Here is a 14,293-nt window from a genome sequence, read left to right as displayed (position 1 = left end):
CTGATAGAAGTATTGCCTATTTTAAAAATTAAAATTAAGAAACACATACATATGCAACAATTGTTATAACTGTAGTATAGTTACTATTAGATCACTGGACTATTGATTATGAACTATACAAATAGCAAAATGTAACATACTCCAGGAGAGCTAAACTTCTTACAGCAAAGGTGAGTCAGTTGCCATCACCAGTGTTGAGGGCCTAAAATCCCCGTGAGTCTGCATCCTTCACACTCCAAGTGCTGAGTAAGCCTTGTAGATTTAACTTTGGGTGATGGCTGTTGCCATGGTCTGTACCAAAGACTTCAGTGTAGGGAAATGAACTCATTGAAGTTGAATGAAAATTCCTCACTGGCCTAGAGCAGTGTTGCCCAATAGAACTTTCTGCAGTGACAAAAATGTCTTCTACCTGTGGTGTTCAATATAAGAGCTGCAAGTCAAATGGGCTACTGAGTACTTGAAATGTGTCTAGTGTGACTGAAAAAATTATAAACTTCATTTAATTTTAACTAGTTTTAATTCAGGTAGCCACATGTGACTAGTGGCTCCCATATTAGATAATACAAGTCTAGATGAAAATTTGCAAATCCAGTCCTCAAATCCGTTTTGTTTGCATGCACACAATTTTACTTTGTTGTCAATATTTACACAAGTATGGGCTGCTGTAAGCATTCAGTGTATGAAGTGACTTCAGAATTCACACCAAGAGTGGCAGCTCTTATTTATATATTGAAGGGACTTAGGATTAGTGTCCAGAAGCTACATGAAATTAATAACCAATCTTCTCTTCCTCCAGAAAGCACAGGCCTTTGCAGTATCTTGGAGGGGAGCTTGTTGCCACCCAAAATCCAGACACTGAAGGAAAAAGGGTCCAAACTCTACACTTTTGGTCAGAGATGCCCGGCATAAGGTTGGATCCCAAACACAGTCAGCATTTTCATAGACATATTTTTAGAAATTAGTTAAGTGGCCCTTAGTTTTAAAAATGGTAACTCTTCTGAATAGAAATAAAACCAAAGACATTCATGATTGGGCTTTAATGTTCCTGGCTGAACATTATCATCTTCTGAGGGTAGGCCTTAACTTATGTAATGGCAATTGAACTAGACATAGTCTTTATTCTATCTGCATTTGTGTCTGAAATTGTTTTAAGGAGGTCTCAAAATTCTTTACATAGATTGAAACTTGGGATACTCTCTTGTTCTGCTTCTGCAGAAGCAGAAGGAAATAATATTTATTTCTTGTGTGTATTTCAATGTAAATTAACTGTAAAAAAGCTATAAAGCATTTATATGCTTATGACAACTCTAAGATAAATGTGTCATATAGAATATGAAGAGTTACCTCCACGAGGTCTATTTGTGCACCATTGTCCAGGCACATTTTGATCATTTCCAAGTCACCGTTTTGCACAGCCAGGTGGAGAGGACTGGCTTTCCCATTATTCACAAAGTTGATGTGAGACCGTCTGCTGTACCTATGCTCTTCACCTTTATAAGAAAATAGCATTCAACATAGCAAATATATAAAATAAATAATAGGGAGGGTTTTTTATTTTTATTTTTTAAAAAGGAAGGACACTGAGACACATACAAGCCTATGGTAAATTTGGTTAAATATTTTTCAAATTAATAGCACCCACCAGAGTAGACTTATTTATAGTGTACATACGGAAAAGCCTCTATTCACCAAACTTTAATATTATTTCCATGCATTCTTTGGAACCTGAAAGTACAGCCTGATGAATAGGAAAAGCATCCAAATGTATTTGATTTACATGGCTTAGCTCCTTTGTTAAGCTGAAGAAAAGACAAAACTAAAAATGACACCAGTTAAACCCCAAATCACAAACTACATTGTATGTCTATGTAAAAGTACATAGAGAGCTTTATATATTATAAAATCTAAGCATGAAAGTAATTTTGAACTAAGCAAAGATTCTGAAATAGGGACATTTTATATCTTCCAAAGAAGTAACAGTATAGATGCAAAATATAAATCTTGATGCCCCAGCAAACTAAAGTCAACATATTTTCAATGTAATTAATAAAATTTTAAAGACATTATCATGACTTCTATACCCATTTTCAATTTCTTATGCAAATAAAATGACAATGTTTCCCAAATGCTTTTCCATTTATGTAGAATTAATAAATGAATATGCCAGCAGTCTTGTTAAGCCATGAAAATCAAGTATTTTCACTAATAATAGTTATTCACTAAAAAGGTGTTAGAACTAAGTGTTATATTACGTTGATAATCTGAGTCAATCATTTTAAACTACCATTTTCTATAGATCATTAACCTTTAGTTTTATCTTAAGTACTTTTAATTATTTCAAAAGGAAATATTTTGAGTAAACAGAAATGTGTGTAGAATCAAATACCACCTGCAATCTCTGCTTTTAGAGATAGTTTAGTTTCTATAATATATAATAACTCAGAAATATATATGTATAATATAGTCCAGAAATGGAAGATGTACTTTACAAAATTATATTATTAAAGAATATTGTTGGCCAGGCACGTTGGCTCCTGCCTATAATACCAGCAATTTGGGGGGCCGAGGCGGGTGGATCACCCGAGGTCAGGAGTTCGAGACCAGCCTGGCCAACATGGCGAAACCCCATCTCTACTAAAAATACAAAAATGTGTGGTGGCATGCTCCTGTAGTCCCAGCTACTCAGGAGGGTAAGGCAGGAGAATCGCTTGAACCCGGGAGGTGGAGGCTGCAGTGAGCCAAGATGTGTCACTGCACTCCAGCCTGGGTGACAGAGTGAAACTCCATCTCAAAATAATAATAACGATAATAAAAAGAATATTGTTAAGTAAAAGCTTTTTGAGCAGTATTATCATACAGTATACACATAAAAATTAAATTTGCAAGGAAATCAGACTTTAAACATACGTTGTTTTCTGTAGGACTTTCAACTTTACTATTTCTTTATACCAATTTTCCTTTGGTTAATTTAAGGTTCTTTTCCTAAATTATTGGTTTGAGTGTTAGTTAATTTATTTTATTCTCTTTATCATTTAGTCTCTTTTGGTCCAATCATGAAAGCTTAGAGTATTTACCTGTCTCGAAGTACATCTAGTAAAAGTGCTAAAACATATATGTATGGTACATTTAAACATTAGGCAAATATTTTAAAATTATTTTATTTCATTTTCTTACTCTCTGGGATGGTAAAGAGGCAAAATCAAGTGGTAAAAATAAAGATCCTGGTCTGGATAACATGCAAGTGATTAAGGAATATTTGAAACAAGGCTATTTGCTGGGATTCTAACAGCACACTCAGAGCACTGCCAGAAGCAGGAGGAAGTCATGTAGGCAAGCATCTCCATCGCTTCACTGGACCACACCAGGAAGCCTCACCGGAGACAAGGCTGGCTCTACTCTCAGGCATGTGGCTAAGAACCTTTGTCACTTCATCACTCAGGGCACTGTTTTTGGGAACACATGGCCATAATTTCTTCAGGTCTTCAGGAGTGGCTGTGTTTCCTTTGGCTTTTATTTTACAGGCCCGATAAGTCTGGAACTGACTATATTCATCTTTCCTTTGACAATTCAGAAGCTCAGAATCAAATGTATGAACCATCTTTATAACATACAGGCCATTATACTTTGTATTTTGCATTCTATCCTGACCACCAGCTTCATCTTAATTTTTCCTGCCTATCTTTTCTTTTCACTTTGAATTTCTCATGGTTTTCATTACTGCTTTCCTATTAGTCTTCTATAAGCAATCTCAGATCCACTTAAGGCAGGGAGTGCATATACAAAAACACATAGAACAATGTTTTTTTCTGACATAGTTTCTGTATTTTATGTTTTCTAAGGAGAAAACTTAACAGCTTTTGTAAATAATAATAATCCATGTTGTATTCATGAAAAGATAAAGCAAGCAGAAAGATATGAAAAATATACAAACCAAAATCTGCAGTGCTTCACTATTATTTTTGGTGCATGCAATGATCACAGCTGTGTTTCCATTTTCTCCTTCCAAATTAACATCAGTACTTCTATGCTCGAGCAAGACCTACACAAAAGTGGAGAATAATTGTCAAAATTTTACAGATTTCCAAATAAAGTACTTGTCTTCCACTAGATTTTAAATTGTCAGATGCCAGGGACCATGTCTATTTATCTTTTTTCATCCTTCTCCCACACAGTCTAGCGCAACATTCTGCACACTGTGGGTACTAAGTAAACTTCTCAAATAGATGAAATAATCATGATTTCAATGTCACAACAATTAAGGTGATAATGAGTTGTGGCATTGTCAATAAAGTAAGAACTGTAGATACTAGTTATCATAGCTTCACTTAATACTTCGGACTTGTATTAGTGAAGCTATGTTAACTAATATTTTCAGAAAAATAAATTTATGGAGCCATTAAGAATATGTTCGCAGTGAAGGAGGAAGTCAGGAAGGGAAGAAGGAAGAAAGTAAGAGAGGAGGGAGGGAGGCAGGAAGAAAATGGTTTCTTTTCCCCTTCTAGTCATTTTTCTTTTACCTAGATTGCAAGCATCCTAGGAAATGTCAATGGAAACTCTATTCTCTTCAGTAAACAAAACAGAGTTTTGCATAACACTTTGGTATGGCTTAACTCAAGTAATTCAAACTTGGTCTGGAATGGAAACTTTTTCTACAATGTAAGAAATTAGCATCCTGGCCGAGCATGGTGGCTCATGCCTGTAATCTCAGCACTTTTGGAGGTTGAGGCAAATGGATCACTTGGGGTCAGGAGTTAGAGACCAGCCTGGCCTACATGATGAAACCCCATCTCTACCAAAAAGACAAAAATTAGTTGGGCATGGTGGTGTGCGCCTGTAATCCCAGCTACTTGGGAGGCTGAGGCAGGAGAACTGTTTGAACCCAGGAGGCAGAGGTTGCAATGAGCTGAGATCACGCCACCGCACTCCAGCCTGGGAGACAGTGCGAGAAAAAAAAAAAAAAAAAGAAGGGTTGGGGGGAGGGGGGAGGGGCAAGGGGCGGGAAGGGAAGGGGGGGGGGGGGGAGGGGGGGGAAAGGGGGGGGGGGGGGGGGGGGGGGGGGGGGAGGGGAGGGGAGGAGAGAGAAAGAGAGAGAAGAAATTAGCATCCTGATAAAATGGTCAAGTAATTTTTCTGATGAAATTTCATTGAAGACCTGTTACTGCCTCACCTGGTTAGCGGCCAGCTGATTTTTGCCCAAGTGTCTATAGATCTTTGAACGGTCTTTCTTTAATATTCAATGTAACAAAATTATCTCATCTAAATATCTTATCAAATCTTTAAAGTGGCCTACTAGAGGCTTTTTCTCTTGCAGAAAGACTATGATAAACAATGGCATGTCCTTATAATTAAACAATGTTCAAAGAATTTCTTAAATAAGCTTTTCTCAAAATATTGACTTCTTTAAAAAAGTATACAACTTTTTACCAGAGCCTCTTGTTAACAGAACATGCCCCATGTGAGTGTCAGTAAATGAATTAGGTTTACTAATTAGCTCTGCTCATAAATGAAAATTAAACTGAGATTTTAGTACATAAAAATATGTGGGAAAATGATGGAGGAATTAAAGGGAAATGAGAACACAAGATTCCTTCCATGGACTTTAGGCACCTTTGCATTCTGTTCTTAAGAAGCTGTAGATTCATATGGAAAATAAACTACCAAAGAAGAGGCTTTTCTCTCTTTGCCCTCTTAGACTCATAGACTATAAATGTGTAGCATTTATTAGGCTGTTATTACTGTGCCACCAAAAGCACAATCTTTCAAAAAGCTGTGTTAAATTGTATGTGGCAGGGATCCCAGAGAGAGAAACTAAACTGTGCAGCTACTTCAAATTCAGTGATGTCCAGGCAAGTCCAGAAGGTTCAGAGGTGAGCCCTCCACAGGTCCTTTTGATGAGAATCTGGAAAGCCTCATGGAAGGGTCAAACAACTGGATACTTTGAAATAAAGCCCCAAGGACTAAGGCCTGCAGGCCACTGAGAGACAAAACCACCCCCTAATTCCCAGGCCAATGTGTCCCAGGGAATATTATGCATACCATAAATCATTGTGCAAGAACTTGAAGTGATGCGTGAATGACAGATTTTTACTTTACAACCATTATAGGCAGCAGAGGAAGGTTTGAGGGAAGGTCAGTGGAGCATTCCATAGAGCAGCTTCTAAACTGGCAGGGGCTGGGTGGGTACAGGCTGGAACATGGGCATAACTGGGAGAGGCAGGTAGAGAGGATTGCTGTTTGCAAACATGAGGGGAGACATTCCAAAATACCTTCTCCTTCTTCTATTCCTGTCATCTCTGGTGAGCCAGAGGAGTCTGAAAATATTTTTACACACAGTCGTGGTTGGTAAGACCAAGTAGGGGAGAGTCAGTTTTACTTAGAACTCTATTTTTCTGCTTGTTCTGGTGTCATCAGAAAAATTTGTTTTATGTCCATCACTGAATTTATGAATCAGTTAGGAGCTTTATTTTCTATTTCTATGTGATACCTACCTTTCTGTATTTGTTGGTCTGGAGATTTCTGCTTTTTTTTTTTTTTTTTTTTTTTTTTGAGACGGAGTCTGGCTCTGTCGCCCAGGCTGGAGTGCGGTGGCCGGATCTCAGCTCACTGCAAGCTCTGCCTCCCAGGTTCACGCCATTCTCCTGCCTCCACCTCCCAAGTAGCTGGGACTACAGGCGCCCGCCTCGTCGCCCGGCTAGTTTTTTGTATTCTTTAGTAGAGACGGGGTTTCACCGTATTAGCCAGGATGGTCTCGATCTCCTGACCTTGTGATCCGCCCGTCTCGGCCTCCCAAAGTGCTGGGATTACAGGCTTGAGCCACCGCGCCCGGCCGTTTTCTGCTTTCTAATTAACAATAGTCATTCAACAGTTATCTGCCTTCAGTTCCCAAACCACATTTTCAGAGCCAATATTAATTGAGTTAATAGGCATGTGTTCTTGAAAAGAGCCTTCAGAGGGAGCAAGAGATCCATGAGGAAATATGTGACATCTCTGTGGGAGTCCCTGCGGTCACTAGTGGCCCAACCCGGATGATATGGAAACAGCACTTAGCTCATGAATAATGCAGATATTTAATAAAACAACAACAACAAAGCAGCTTGTTTCCAGAGGACTTTCTAGTAACCTCTTCAGGGAGCCATCCTGACCTATCTCATAGCTACTGAGAGTTCAGCTCGCCCCTTCTCAGTCAGCCAGAACTCCCATTTACTCATTCATTCATCACTTGCCACCACAGTGCTGAGGAATATGAGATATTTGGATTAACAAGACACAGCCCTCCTTCAAGGATAATTACCCAGTGGGCAAAAAAAGCACATGAATATTTGATTCCAATATAATGTGTTAAGAATTTTGATAGAGCCATATACAAGGTACAGTAGGAAAGCAGAAAGTGGCTCCTCTCATACCCTTCAGGTCAAATGTAAAGGAGTCAAGGTCTCAGAAGGCTGAGAGAAAGGTCTTTGGGCTAAAGGGAGCTGGAAACTCATGCATCTCATTGGTGATTTATAGAGAAGCTGGTTTTCTTGTGACTTACCACAATAGCCAAATCATCATTCACAATAGTATTTGTATAGGAAAATTTATTATAAGTTCCAAATAGTCTACCTTAGAAATGAACTTCTGGAACATGATCCATTTGTAAATTCCATTCTTCATCAGTTAAGCATGTTTATATTCTAGTGTATCTGACAGACTTTGAGACGTAGTTTAAAAGCCATGCCCTAATTCTTATCCTTTAGCAATTTTCCAGGATTTCCTCTACTTGACCAAGCTTACTCTTATACCTTGAAAACCAATAAGATGTCTCCCAATGGTACTGTCATGTCTTCAGTAAACTAATCTTTTCAATAGGCCACACACTCTAACTAAAACAGCAAATCATAATTAAGTTTTCTGCTTTCATTGAGGCTCTCATTACCTTCTTCTTTTGTCATTAAATCGGTCAGGTAAAAGTGATAAAGCCTAAACTTGAAAACATAAAGATGAAAACAAAATTCCTTAGTCTTGCAGTTTTACTTGTGATGTACCATTAGGCAAACTATTCAAATTCTTTTGGCACCTCAGCATACTCAGCTATGAAATGAGAATCCTAGTATTTTATTAGATCTTTCTTCGTAGAGGGCTTATTTAGATGAGAATTTAATAAATGAACACACACAAAGTTCTTAAAAAGTGCTTGGTAAATAAGAACTATTCATTAAAGTTAGAACTAATCATCATTATCATCATTAGTTGGTGAGAAGTAGAGCAAATGTAATTATTATATATTGTTTGACCTGGAAGCTTAGAAGGTGCTCATCCTGGTGCAGGCAGAGAGAGCTGGATCTGGGTCCCAGCACCTGCGCCACCAGTCAGGCCCATTGGAGCCGGCCAGTAGCCTTACCTTCATCACCTAGTTGTGCGTGCCCTGCACAGCTAAGTGGAGGGGGCGCCATCATGTTGAAGTTTCGGAGGTTTGGGTTTGCTCCTCTGCTGAGAAGAAACTTAACACTTTCAATTTGGTTTTCTTCTACAGCACAGTGCAGAAGGCTATTTCCATAATCATCCATAATAATTGCATTCAGTACTAGAAAAAGAAACCAAAATATGGATTAGATTTTGCTTGGACTGTATTCAACACCTCCTGAGTGCCTATCCACTCCAAACTCAGTGCCAAGTGCAACTGACATCAGCTGCATCTTTCCTATGGTAATTAAAAACATAGCTTCAATTCTCATGAAACATTTAATGGGCACCTAATGGGAATATATAGAAGCATGGTACTGACTTTATCAAGTGAGTTAAATTTCTATCAGTAGCATTTATAAGAAAAAGATCCTCCTATTGCTACATGTTTTTATCTATATGAGTTTGGGTATTGTGATAAAATATTGAGATTATGTAAAAGAAAGAACTATATACTGGGGACTCTACGAAGTTCACGTGACCATTATTTCATTCAAGCCCCAACAGCCTGACGGGCATCACCATGACAAATGTTCAGAAGGAGGAAGATGCTGAGGTCCAGAGAGGTTAAAAGTCTTGCCAACATCACAGAGCCAGTATGGAGGTACGAAAGTTACCATGCCTCTCTGAACCTCAGCTTTCTCATATTCAAAATTCATAAAAAATATTCATATGTCTACACACACACACACACACACACACACAGAGAGAGAGAGAGAGAGAGAGAGAGAGAGAGAGAGAGAGAGAGACCTTGCAATGTTGTAGTGTTACTGGGACAATAGTATTAAATCGTGTCTTTAAAGATCACAGCAGAGTGCCTGGCCTGTAGGAATGGCTCTGAAAATGTTAATAAGAAAAAAAGCACACCACTAATAAACCACAAAACTAGAATTCGAGCTTGAGCCCCCGATGCCACACCTGGTTCCACAAATTGTTACAATATGATATATGGCACTATGTACCCTGTGAGCTCAGCATATAAGTAATATGTCCTTTCATCCTGCAAAGTCCTATAGCTGTTCTAAAATGGACATGGCTGTCTGCTGTATCAACCTTGTAAATTAGTGGCAGTGTATCTTTATGTCCAGGAAGGGAGAAAAAGTATTCTCTCATAAATATGATTTGGGGACCATCTATGGTACTTGGAACCATACAGTCACGTTTCCTGTTTCTCTCCTTTTTAAAATGTATCTCTCCACTATTTCCTTTCATTCATCTAAGTGCTTCATTCTAAACAACACACACATGCATGCAGGGGCACACACACATGCATGGGCACACACACATACGTGCAGGGGCACACCCACACATACACACATCTCTTGACTGTTCTGTCTGATCAAGAAGAATCACTCCATTCATCATTCCATTTGGCACCAAACTTAAACAGGGATCTATATTTACAAACTCCCATTCACTAATTAAGTAACTTGAATTTTGCTTTTATCCTCATCACTTTTCAGAAATCATTTTTACAGAGGTCACTGGGGCCTTCTAATGTAGGGGCTTTATCGTGATCTCCTTCCTACTAGATCTCTTTGTGGCAAGAGCTTCTTGTAACTCTTCTGTCCCAGTAATTTTGCCCACGACTTGAGTATCATCAATCTTTTATCCGTCGCTATCTTCATCTTTTTCTGGCTTTTCTTCTGCCATCTCTCTTGATGTTTGTACTCTACTCTTAGCTACCTTAACTAGCAATTTTGTGATCCCCTAAAGTATTTTCATGCATTTCCACTGTCTTGTCGACTTCCTATGCAATCATGCTCCTTAGGGCAGCCCCTTTCTTTCTACATTTCTGGATATTCCCAGATATTGTAGGAGATTGTAGATAATGCCTGCTGGATATTTCCAAGTGGATGTCCCCTGGGCCTTTCAAACTCACTGTGACCAAATCTCACACCTTGGCACTCACTTCCTTTCTGTTTTCTCATATTCCTCCTTTTGGGGGATGTTTATATTATTAGCCTAATCTCCTAAATTTAAGAATTTCAAAGTCAGTTCCAACTCCCTGCCTCTTTCTCTTCCCATTTACTCTGCTGTTAGGTACTATTGACTTTACACTCCATTATCTCTTGAACCTCTCCCTGTCTCCTTATTGTAGCCTCACAACCCTGGTGAACTCTTATCCTCTGTTTACTATCAAAATAACTTTTTAGCTCGGCTTCCACTTCTAATCCATCTTCTACAATATTGACGGAATTATCTTATATAGTGCAGGTCTTATCACGCCACCTCACTGCCTCCATCTCTGGGGCATCCACCTCCCTCATTGCCTTCAGTTGATCTGCTTAAACAAGGCAGAGTATACAAGGCTGGCTCTGGAAAACATTACTGTGGGGGGATATTACACCTTCTTGAAGTGTCGATTTGCTTCAATGATAATAATTTAGGTGTAGAATAACCTCAATGAAAAGAGATTAATAACCTCAATGGAATGAATAGAAGAGTACATAAATATATATGCATTTTTACAATCTATCTAAAAATTCAAATAAAGTCTGTGCTTGTTGTGGGGTGTCCTAGATCTCTGCACTATGCTTTGCTATATTTCAGTAGAAGAAGTTGAGGAGTGCTGGTGTGTAGGAAAACCCACATTTCTAAGTGAAATATACAAGTTCTTTATAATTGAAACTAATTACCCTTAAGAATCACTTTGTTCCACTCTTTCCAGTGAATTGAATGGGTTGAAGGATTTCTAGAAGATGCATTGTAATGTTTTGTTACCTCCAGGAAGGAAATCTTCAGGGAACATCTCCATCCACTCAAATTGACCTTTTCCTACAGCATATTGTGAAGGGAAGGCGTTCATGTCATCACAATTGTTTAATATCTCTTGTTTCTTAAAGTTTTGTAATCCATATGCACTTCCTTCAAAATCCACCTAGAGGTATTTAAACACCATTACAACAACCAAACATATGCAAAACTTATGACTAAAAGTTAATCATTTTATAGCCTTAAATAATTTATTATCCAACACTCTTTATTGTGCTTATAATAAAGTAAAAGTGTTTCTTGAAATATACACAAAATATTTACAGATACAAAGAAGGTATGAAAAAATGCCCCTAAATTGTTCAGTATATGAAATAAATGCTTTTATTTTTTGACCATAAACTCATATATGCTTAGAAATAAAGGCCTTCTTCTTTGTTGCTAAGGAAACGTAGAAATCTTCCCCAAACAAATGAATCACATACTTGCTTTAATTCTACCATTGACCATAACTAGTCACATACGCCACATGATAATATATGCGTTCAAACTCTAGTTTGTTATTTTAAGGATAACTAGAGCATTTCTCACTACTGAAGAGAAAAGCTATCAATTAAAATGATGTATTAAAGTATTTAATGTATCTTAATATAGCTAAGAAATGATTTAGGATATGAGGATGTATTCAGTAAATGTCAAATTGGAATAAATAAAACTTAATTTCTTAAATTTTTGAACTTTGGATTTTGCTTCTAGAATCAAAGAACACTACTTAACAAATCACTCTTCTACGGTAGTCTCTTAAACTGAGATATGTTACTTTTTAACTTATAAAAAAGAATTCTATATAAGCTACATATGGCTTTAGTGACTACATGATATGACAATCAGCATCCAACCACTTCCAAATTTACACATATTCAGTAATAAATGTAAAATGGGATTATTGTAGAAATAGGGTATTCTCCATATCTCATGCTATCAAAGAAAATATTGATCTAAATCTATTTGGAAGTGTTCTGGCACTTCAATTTGATACGTGATTTGGGTAATAAAGGGATTGTGCTGCTCACTCCCTAGTGCCAGAAAGAGCAGTTTAGGATGTCTGTTCAGCAATGTGCTGTCAGCACAAACCCAATTCCACACTCTTGAGAGGGAGTACTGGGTTCAGATGCTCACAAGGCACTATTGATTTCACAATGACAAAACAGCATCTAAATACTTCACATGAGCATATCAGATGTACTAGATCTTCTCAATTACTACCTGACATATTGTCAGGCTTTGAAAAGATTTCTTAAAGTTCTGAAAGTAAGCCAAGGATGTCACTTAGACAAGTTATGTATTCATTTAATGTAGTTTCATGTTGTCACAGAGTCACTTCAGATTCCTTATGATTCTGAACTATGTGATTAGATTCAGAACATAATTAGGTAAGCCAATTCTAACTAAACCCCTTAAAACAGAAATACCACATATATCTGTTTTAGGTTGCTTTAATGAAATACATATAAACAGCAATGTGGCCAAAAGGTTGGAAACTAAGGTGAGAGATAACAATTGGAAGGTCAAATGGTAAAGTATTCACTGTCTTGAAAGAAAATAACTGCAAAAGGCTAAAAGCATCAGTCCAATGGTTCTTTTTCCACATTTCTCATCTTGTAAGTTTTCTGTGATCCTTCAGTTTTGTTAGTGTTCCTGAGATACTGTGTATGCGCTGGAGAAAACATGTTATACAGCTTTTCTTTTAAATTAGGAAGCCACCAAAACCCTCTAGAGTTCAAAAAGCCCTTCACAGTATTATATATGTTTCTTGGTAATGAGTACAACCAGTGAGATTTTTACAAGATGATCTGAAAGTACCACAGTTAATGAAATAAAATATATAAATCCCTCAATCTACAAACTAGAATAAAAATAAATAAATAAAAGCCTTAAATAGGCCAGGCGCAGTGACTCACGCCTGTAAGCCACTTTGGGAGGCCAAGGCAGGCGGATCAAAAGGTCAGGGGATTGAGACCATCCTGGCAAACATGGTGAAGCCCCGTCTTTACTAAAAATACAAAAAATTAGCAGGGCGTGGTGTCCAGCGCCTGTAGTCCCAGCTACTCCAGAGGCTGAGGCAGGAGGATGGCGTGAACCCGGGAGGCGGAACTTGCAGTGCGCTGAGATCGTGCCACTGCACTGCAGCCTGGGCGACAGAGCAAGACTTTGTCTCAGGAAAAAAAAAAAAAAAAAAAAGCCTTAAATAGCATAAGTGGTTCTACTTAGGCAGTAAATCTAAATAAGGACAATTAGAAACATGAAGAAAAATAATTTTGAGACTTGGTGCTGAGAAATCCCTCAGCAAATATCTCTAGAAAATGAAACCACAGGCCAGGCATGGTGGCTCACACCTGTAATCTCAGCACTTTGAGAGGCTGAGGCAGGTGGATCATGAGGTCAAGAGATCAAGACAAATCTGGCCAACATGTTGAAACCCCTTCTCTACTAAAAATACAAAAATTAGCCAGGCGTGGTGGTATGCACCTACTCAGGAGGCTGAGAGGCAGAACTGCTTGATGCCAGGAGGCAGAGGTTGCAGTAAGCTGAGATCACGCCACCGCACTCCAGCCTGGGAGACAGTGTGAGAAAAAAAAAGGGGAGAGAGAGAGAGGGAGAGAGAGAGAGAGAGGGAGGGAGGGAGGGAGGGAGGGAGGAAGGAAGGAAACCACATGGGTGATACTAGAAATTTAAAATTTCTTACTGTCCCATATTGATTGTAAAGATACTATCCTAGAGCTGAGATCACGCCACTGCACTCCAGCCTGCGAGACAGTGTGAGAAAAAGAGAGAGAGAGAGAGAGAGAGGGAGGGAGGGAGGGAGGGAGGGAGGAAGGAAGGAAACCACATGGGTGATACTAGAAATTTAAAATTTCTTACTGTCCCATATTGATTGTAAAGACACTATCCTAGAGGGTGAAATCCATTCATGACTCAGTTTTCTGGAGTAAGCCACAAGGCCACAGTTACCTTGCTAATATTAAGAAGGACAAAAAATGTCTGTGGTCAAGGTGGACGTGCCAACAGACTCACCTTGGGAGGCCTGGCTACTTGGTGTGTGTGATTTACTATACATGCATGCCTGATTCACACA

At 38.4% G+C, this 14,293-nt stretch overlaps 1 pseudogene; it reads right to left on the bottom strand.

Moving 5' to 3' along the window:
- The window catches only part of LOC108530062 (transient receptor potential cation channel subfamily A member 1-like), a 36,474-nt pseudogene extending 25,223 nt beyond the window's left edge, over window positions 1-11,251 (bottom strand).
- Between the last annotated feature and the right edge of the window lie 3,042 nt (window positions 11,252-14,293).

Source organism: Rhinopithecus bieti, unplaced genomic scaffold, assembly GCF_001698545.2.
Source record: "Rhinopithecus bieti isolate Rb0 unplaced genomic scaffold, ASM169854v2 scaffold_6536, whole genome shotgun sequence".
NCBI classification, from domain to species: Eukaryota; Metazoa; Chordata; class Mammalia; order Primates; family Cercopithecidae; genus Rhinopithecus; species Rhinopithecus bieti.
Note: the sequence above shows the minus strand (reverse complement) of the source record. Positions and strands in the feature narration are given on the sequence as shown.